At 42.4% G+C, this 9,124-nt stretch overlaps 1 pseudogene; it reads right to left on the bottom strand.

Moving 5' to 3' along the window:
• Positions 1 to 7,777: 7,777 nt before the first annotated feature.
• On the bottom strand, positions 7,778 to 8,768 carry LOC110288612 (tRNA methyltransferase 10 homolog A pseudogene; annotated as a pseudogene).
• Positions 8,769 to 9,124: the final 356 nt, after the last annotated feature.

The following is a 9,124-nucleotide window of genomic DNA, read 5'->3' as shown; positions in this document are numbered from 1 at the left end:
AACATCAGCTTCTAAATGATTCACAGAAACCTGAGGAGGCCTCCAGGATGGGGACGCTGGATACATGGCTAGAGACAGAGAACTTGTGCTTCCCATCAGTCACCTGTAGACTGTGTGATGCTCATGTGGCCACTGTGCTCCCTGTGTCTCAGTTTTCCAGCAACAGCACAATAAGGGGGAAAATGTTACAGTGTCTACAAAGTAGCCTTAAATATGAACAAGGGCCTGACACTGGCCCAGGGTGGCTGTCCAGATCAGCAGGGTCTGCTACCATTTGCTCCAAGGAGAGGATTCTTTAGAGTTACTCCCTGAGGACATGAATCATCAAGGGGACCTATGTACTCTATCCCTCTCCTGGAGACCCTGACCTTCCTGTGAGGTCTCATAAGCCATCAGAACAGTTATCTGATGGTCTGGGCACCTGTGCAGCTGTGCACTCCAGAATGAGTCAAAGAAGGAGATGCCCAGTGACCGTGCAGCATTATGGGTTAGCTGTGCTGTGTGTTGGCTGAGCACAATTCTCGCTGGTCTTCCTGGGTCAGCTCTGCCCTTTGTCTGGAAGATTCCCCATCAGCAATCCTGTCTTGTACTATGGGAGATGACAGGAGGGAGGAAACTTTCAGGTTCCCTAGAGAGAAGGGTATTCTCAGACACAAGAAAAATAGCAAGGTCTAGGGAGGGGAGATCAAGGTTAGTGGGGACAGGAATGGAAAGCAGTCTTCTAGGCAAGGTCTCCTAGCTCAAGGAAACACTGGTCCTAGCGTTGAGTGTGCAACATGATATCACCCCCTGAATTCTCTGGGAGAACTGCAGTCTTGTGCTAGGGCTACAGCAGGGGGGTTCAACACCACATATATGATCTGCCCTGATCCTTTCTGCACAGGTGGGATGCAGGGACATCATTCTGCTCACTGTGCTCTGAAAACTCCTTTTTCCATCTGATGTAGGGTGAGTCTAGACAGACTTCCAGGTTCTCACTAGAAAGACATAGATTAAAGTTGAATGAAGTGTGCATCCAGAGGATGAGACCCCTTGGGAGGAGCCCTGTGCTCACAAAATGACAGTGGAAAGATGTCATGGTTCATTTCTTCAGACTCAAGTAAGAGGACAGTAATGGAAAGGGAGTGCACCTGTACTCACTGGTTCATGTCTGGTGTCTCAATCCCTCCTTCTCCTGGCCCACTGGATACTGAGGGACCCCTACTGAGGACAGGGAACAGAATATTGATTCAAATGGAAATGCCAACTGCTCTTCCCTGTACACTGATCTAGGTCTCTTTCTCCTACTGTGATAAAAACACACTGAACAGAAGAAGTTCAGGAGAGCAGAGCATGCATTTCCTGTCCAGGTCTGGGTCATAGTGTAGCCCTGAAGGAAGTCAAGGCAGAAAACACGCTGCTTCCTGGCTCATTTGCTGGCTCATTCTCTGATTCATGCTTAGCTACCTTTCTTATACAACCAAGGTAAATTTGGCTAGGAATGGTGCTGCCCACAGTGGCCAGGACCTCCTACATCAATTAAGACAATCACTTACAAACATGTCCACAGACAGAGCTGTTAAGGAAATTATTCAGGGTAGACTTTTCTACCAGGTGACTTCTGGCTGTCTCAAGGTGACAGGTAAAACTAACAAGGACACTGTATTAAACTGTCAAGTTCTCCTTCTCCAAAGGGAGACACCACAGGAAGTTCCCCATCTCCAAAGGAATGTCCCTCTATCTCTCTCTCTCTCTCTCTCTGCAGACACCACATGTGCTGGAGTACACAGGCAGACACTCAGAGCCAGGACCACTCAGGGTAATCTACATTTGGTTGGTTTCACTCTTCCGAGTTCGCATAATTTGAACTCAGGGATGCTCTGGTGAACACCACTGACATTCTGAATAGTAAATAAAAGGGTGTCTTAAAGCATCAATATCATCCTTACTCAGGACAGGCCCCTCAGGCACAATCATCTCCCCTGCCTCTTCTGGCTTTACTAGACTCAGAACAGAAGCCAATCACCAGCTGAAACAAAAAAAAAAAAAAAAAAAGGAACTGGGACAATTTGGGATTAAAAATCATGAGCATGGATCCAAATTCTGAGTGATTCTTCAGGGTCATGGGATCATGAAAGTGAAGGGAGGGGACAAGAAGGCATGAGTAGGTGACACAAAGAAAATCCACAAGATCTTTTTTTAAATGGTCTCCTCAATTGAATTTTATTTGTATTTTAACTTTGAAAATTTTCTGTCTTAAGCATGAAAACAGCAACACTTTGCATCTCAATAACATTACCAGGATAAATGATTCTTTTTTATGTATTTTTTAATTAGGTATTTTCTTCATTTACATTTCAAATGCTATCCCAAAAGTCCCCCAGACTTTCCCCACCCACTCCCTGACCCACCCACTCCCACTTCTTGGCCCTGGCGCTCCCCCTTACTGAGGCATATAAAGTTTGCAAGACCAACGGGCCTCTCTTCCCAATGATGGCCGACAAGGCCATCTTCTGCTACATATACAGCTAGAGACATGAGCTCTGGGGGTACTGGTTAGTTCATATTGTTGTCCCACCAATAGGGTTGCAGACCCCTTTAGGTCCTTGGGGATTTTCTCTAGCTCCTCTATTGGGGGCCCTGTGTTCCATCCAATAGCTGACTGTGAGCATCCACTTCTCTGTTTGCCAGGCCCCAGTATAGCCTTACAAGAGACAGCTATATCAGGGTCCTTTCAGCGAAATCTTGCTGGTGTATGCAATGGTGTCAGCGTTTGGAGGCTGATTATGCAATTGATCCCCAGGTATGGCAGTCTCTAGATGATCCATCCTTTCTTCTCAACTCCAAACGTTCTCTCTGTAATTCCTTCCATGGGTGATTTGTTCCCAATTTTAAGAAGGGGCAAAATTTCCACACTTTGGTCTTCGTTCTTCTTGAGTTTCATGTGTTTTGCAAATTGTATCTTGTATCTTGGTTATTCCAAGTTTCTGGGCTAATATCCACTTATCAGTGAGTACATATCATTTGAGTTCTTTTGTGATTAGGTTACCTCACTCAGGATGATGCCCTCCAGGTCCATCCATTTGCCTAGGAATTTCATAAATTCATTCTTTTTAATAGCTGAGTAGTACTCCATTGTGTAAATGTATCACATTTTCTGTATCCCTTCCTCTGTTGAGGGGCATCTGGGTTCTTTCCAGCTTCTGGCTATTATAAATAAGGCTGCTATGAACATAGTGAAGCATGTGTCCTTCTTACCGGTTGGAACATCTTCTGGATATATGCCCAGGAGAAGTATTGCTAGATCCTCTGGTAGTACTATGTCCAATTTTCTAAGGAGCTGCCAGACTGAACATACAAGAAGCCTTAGTCCATGGTGATCTTATAGGATGCATGGAACAATTTCAATATTTTTGTATCTGTTGAGGCCTGTTTTTTGACCAATTATATGGTCAGTTTTGGAGAATGTACCATGAGGTGCTGAGAAGAAGGTATATCCTTTTGTTTTAGGATAAAATGTTCTGTAGATATCTGGTAAATCCATTTGTTTCATAACTTCTGTTAGTTTCACTGTGTCCCTGTTTAGTTTCTGTTTCCACGATCTGTCCATTGATGAAAGTGGTGTGTTGAAGTCTCCCACTTTTATTGTGTGAGGTGTAATGTGTGCTTTGAACTTTGCTAAAGTTTCTTTAATGAATGTGGCTGCCCTCACATTTGGAGCATAGATATTCAGAATGGAGAGTTTCTCTTGGAAGATTTTACCTTTAATGAGTAAGAACTGCCGCTCCTTGTCTTTTTTGATAACTTTGGGTTGGAAGTTGATTTTATTCAATATCAGAATGGCTACTCCAGCTTGTTTCTTCATACCATTTGTTTTCCAGCCTTTCACTCTGAGGTACTGTCTGTCTTTTTCCCTGAGATGAGTTTCCTGTAAGCAGCAAAATGTTGGGTCCTGTTTGTGTAGCCAGTCTGTTAGTCTATGTCTTTTTATTGGGGAGTTGAGTCCATTGATATTAAGAGATGTTAAGGAAAAGTAATTGTTTCTTCCTATTATTTTTGTTGTTAGAGTTGGCATTCTGTTCTTGTGGCTGTCTTCTTTTAGGTTTGTTGAAGGATTACTTTCTTGCTTTTTGTAGGCCATAGTTTCTGTCCTTTTAATGGTTTTTTTTTTTCTGTTATTATCCTTTGAAGGGCTAGATTCATGGAAAGATATTGCGTGAATTTGGTTTTGTCATGGAATACTTTGGTTTCTCCATCTATGGTAATTGAAAGTTTTGCTGGGTATAGTAGCCTGGCCTGGCATTTGTGTTCTCTTAGGGTCTGTATAACATCTGTCCAGGATCTTCTGATTTTCATAGACTCTGGTGAGAAGTCCTTTTTACTTCTAATAGGCCTACCTTTATATGTTACTTGACCTTTTTCCCTTACTGCTTTTAATATTCTATCTTTATTTAGTGCATTTGTTGTTCTGATTATTATGTGTCGGGAGGAATTTCTTTTCTGGTCCAGTCTATTTGGAGTTCTGTAGGCTTCTTGTATGTTCATGGGCATCTCTTTCTTTAGGTTTGGGAAGTTTTCTTCTATAATTTTGTTGAAGATATTTGTTGACCCTTTAAGTTGAAAATGTTCATTCTCATCTACTCCTATTATCTGTAGGTTTGGTCTTCTCATTGTGTCCTGAATTTCCTGGGTGTTTTGAGTTAGGATCTTTTTGCATTTTCTTTGATTGTTGTGCCAATGTTCTCTATGGAATCTTCTGCACCTGAGATTCTCTCTTCCATATCTTGTATTCTGTTGCTGATGCTGGCATCTATGGTTCCAGATTTCTTTCCTAGAGTTTCTATCTCCAGCGTTGCCTCACTTTGGGTTTTCTTTATTGTGTCTACTTCCCTTTTTAGGTCTAGTATGGTTTTGTTCATTTCCATCACCTGTTTGGATGTGTTTTCCTGTTTTTCTTTAAGGACTTGTAACTCTGTAGCAGTGTTCTCCTGTATTTCTTTAAGTGAGTTATTAAAGTCCTTCTTGATGTCCTCTACCATCATCATGAGATATACTTTTAACTCTGAGTCTAGCTTTTCGTGTGTGTTGCGGTATCCTGGACTGGCTGTGGTGGGAGTGCTGGGTTCTGATGATGGTGAGTGGTCTTGGTTTCTGTTAATAAGATTCTTCCATTTGCCTTTAGCCATCTGGTAATCTCTGTAGTTAGTTATTATAGTTGTCTCTGGTTACAGCTTGTTCCTCCCTTGAGTCTGTTAGCCTCTATCAGCAGACCTGGGAGACTAGCTCTTCTGAGTTTCAGTGGTCAGAATATTCTCTGCAGGCAAGCTATCCTCTTGCAGGGAAGGTACACAGATATCTGGCATTCTGACCTGCCTCCTGGCAGAAGATGAAGGCCAGAAACAGGGCCTGTCCCAGAAGCTTTGTAGCTCACCTACACAGACTACTCTCTGAGGGATCCAGGAACCAAGATGGCTCCCCAGGTGCTCTGGCAAAGCCCTCCCAGGCAGGATGGACACCTCCTCTGGCAAGGAAGGTTCCCGGATGTCTGGAGCCTGAATCAGGGTCTGTCCCAGAAGCTGTGTGGCTTCTGCCTGTCCCAGAAGCTGTTAGTTTCTGTAGTCCACACTCTCACCTGCACAGACTAGTCTCTGAGGGGTCTGGGAACCAAGATGGCTCCCGCAGGTGCTCTCCAACATGATCTTAATTTCACCATTCCCCTGGAATTTTCCTCTTACCTGATAGAAAATCAATCTCTCTCTCTCTCTCTCTCTCTCTCTCTCTCTCTCTCTCTCTCTCTCTCACTCCAACACCAAATCAGGGTCATCCAGGAGAAATCAGAGCTGCAAGAAGAAATAGAAGAGACAAAGCTAGACCTCCTGAGACTATTGGGAACTGTTTGTGCCTGTGGGCTTGCCCTGGAAAGTGATATATGTACCTATTCATAAATCCAAGGCTTCATAACAAAGCTCAATACTGACATTTTTTTCTTTGCTTTTTTTTCCCTTTGTTTTTTTTTTACAGTAACAACATGAACTTTATTCATTTAGAACTATACTATGACTGTTTACATACTTCATTTATAGACTTTGAAAGAGCTAGCTACAATAGGTAACAAAGAATAAAGCAACAAAAATAGGCAGTGACCATCAATACCAAATGTAATGAGCTTCTGTCTAAGTGTGATGCTAACACAGCACATACATTATATCATAAAGAGAAAAGACCAGAAACTGATTTTGTCGCAATCCAGTGAGAGCCCCTGGAGTTCCACTGCACATATGCGAGGAGTTTGTGATCTGAATACTTCTCTGAAAATACTGTGCAGAAGCCTAACAATATAGTGTCCCTCTGCTCTGTATCCATCAGTTTCCAAATCAGTGTTCAATTCCCATTTAACGAATTCAAACTAGTGAATTCAACACCACCATTCCACAAAGAATATATCAGCCCTGTCATTGTGGATTAAGACATGACGGCTAAATGTGATATGGACAGTTGTAAACATTATTACATGCACATTTTCCTACATGCATATGTTATTTACAGAAACACATTTATATTAGCTGGAGGCAGATGTATCATATTCACATTAAAATCTTTTGGAACATTATGGAAATATATGTTATATATATGGGAAATCTATGAGAAGGATAACTTTTTTGTTTTGTTTTAAACTGAGGTAAAGATAAATTGATTCTTCAAAAAAAGCTTATGTAATAATCTAGCCAGCAAAACTTAATTGTGTAATTGAATAAGTTATTGTCATTACAGGATTTAAGATTATTCTTGTGACTATTTCAGAAGCATAAGAAGGTATCACAAGGGAGGCACAGGAATGGACTCCACTGTCCAAAAGGAATGAATTGTTGAGCCCAGCAAACAACTGGTAGTTCTCCTAGAATTAATGTATTTCTTAGATAAAACACCAAAGCTACAGAAAAAAAAAATATGTAGCTTGCAAAGTTCAACATTCTAGAAGACATAGAGAACAGTTATGAATATCTGCTCCACCAAACAGACATCAGACTAAAAAGACACAGTAGGGATATAAAAGGGTCAAGGGTCAGAAAGCACACCCTGAAGGATATGTTCCAGTGAATGACAAACAGAGACAGGCTCGTATACTACATCCTCCATGACTGATTTGAGGCTTAAAGCAACTTTGAAACCATATCTTTAAGTCTACTTACACAAAACCTGTTACCTCCTTCCAGCCTAGCAAGGCTGGCTGTGACCATCTGCTCCTTAAGCGGAGCCACCTGCTGTGCTGCCCCTTTGATGTGCCACTACCTGCCTGAGGCCCAACCTGCCTGAGGCCTAACTGGTTCTCTTCCAAGATTTTCTGGATTTAGCACCGAACTGTTATCTTTGCGAGTTCCCACTAAAAGGTTGATCTGTCTACTTCAAAGGAACTTCACTTGGCTAGGAATGGGCCTCCCCCTTCTTTATAAAGCGTGTTCATTAAAATTGAACCTTGATCAGAATGACTGTCTTGGTTTCATCTTTCTCTCTCACGCCGCCTAGCTCCCTCTTCTCTTCCAGATTCCAAGATGCTTTCTCAGAACAGAACCCAAACATGTGAACCGCTGGCCGGACACAACAAAAACCAAACTATCCCTTCTTAGTGTTTAAAGGTTTTTTTTTTTCATTATTATTTAACTCTTAAAATAGATTTAAAATTCCACAAAATAGACTAGAGAAAATGTTCTTGCAGTCTGAGCATTCTGCAAAGCACCAATCACACTGGCTGGTTTCTCTTAAGTGAGAGGGGAATGGGGAAGTTACTGTGGGACATGGCTCACTGCAGAACAGGGCTGCTTTGCTGGCCCTGCTCTTCCTTGTGTAGTGAGTCAGGATCATCCCTGCAGTGCACTTCCTCGATGGCACTCTCCCATCCTTCTGGCAGGGACTGGTGGTCCTGAGGAGAACTTTTGCAGGCCTTGTGTGCAGGAACAACCCCTTTCTGTTGGGGTAAGATTGTAAAAAATGCCTCTTGCCAGTCTTGTTTCCAAGAACTCCAGAATAATTTCAAACACATGGTTAACTGCCAGGACTTTTTAACTATTCATCTTCACAAACTCTGAAAGAGGGAGCTGGGCATGTTTGATTCAGTAACTGGATGCTTGTTTAAATGTGAGTCCCTTGTGATGGTTGTGGTCCACTAGCCCTCCAATCATGTAGGCTTTTGACTCATCTAAGTCCTTCAGTACATTAGGTGAGTCTGACGTCAGATAAACCAGGTCTTTTTTTATGAGTTCACTATAGTGCTCTGATTTGATGTGAATATCCTTCCAGTTGACCCATCATTGGTCGTTCTCATCCATGTTCTTCAATTGACCTCCATGGCTTGTCAAGTAAAACTGCACTGGATAAGTTGCCCGGAGGTTTTCTGCATAACATCATTGAATCTTTTTATGAAGTTTCTTAATATCCTTTAACACCATCAAGTCATCAAAACTACAGTCAATGACCAGGCAGAGACTGCTACGAACAACATCGCTCCCAATGCGCTTCCTGTCGGTTCCATCTGAGTTAGACTCCAGCTGACATTGTTCTAATTTCTTTCTCTTGCGTTTTTCTTTCCATTTTTTCTTGTGCTGTTCCCTTTGCTCTTCCCACTGTTTTTGTTTCATCCACTTCTTCAGTTGCCATTTAGATACTAGCTCAGCCCCTGCATCCACTCTCAGCTTCTGTCTCTCCTCTTCAGAATCACTTGCACCCAGCTTTTTTTCCACATTAGGAGACTCAATGGATGCTGACAGCATTTCAGATGGGGAACACTGGGTGCTGTCAGAAAGCCTTTCTGAAGTGCTCTTGGCTCCATGCATTAGTCCTCCTTCAGAAACTTCAACTCCCAGAGGCAGAAGCGGTGGTTGCACCAATACTGACATTTTAATAATCCATTTACCAAGACATGTACGTTTTTTTCCCTTTTGTCCTATTGAGGCCAGTTGTCAAGTTCTAGACAAGGGAAATATAGGATCCATTAGTAGTAGTGGTGTTGCTGGGAATAAAGAACTCTTGGGAGCAAGACAAGGGCTTCCCACTGATAATCCAAGACTAATGTGCAAGAGGGTAGAAGACTGCATGGCAGGAGAAGTTGAGGTTTGATACTGCATGGTAATGAATGTTTGAGGGGAATATC

The sequence above is a fragment of the Mus caroli genome, unplaced genomic scaffold (assembly GCF_978045245.1).
Source record: "Mus caroli unplaced genomic scaffold, Mus_caroli_1 scaffold_8, whole genome shotgun sequence".
In the NCBI taxonomy this organism is placed as follows: Eukaryota; Metazoa; Chordata; class Mammalia; order Rodentia; family Muridae; genus Mus; species Mus caroli.
The sequence above is the reverse complement of the archived record's forward strand: the minus strand, read 5'-3'. Positions and strand labels throughout refer to the sequence as shown.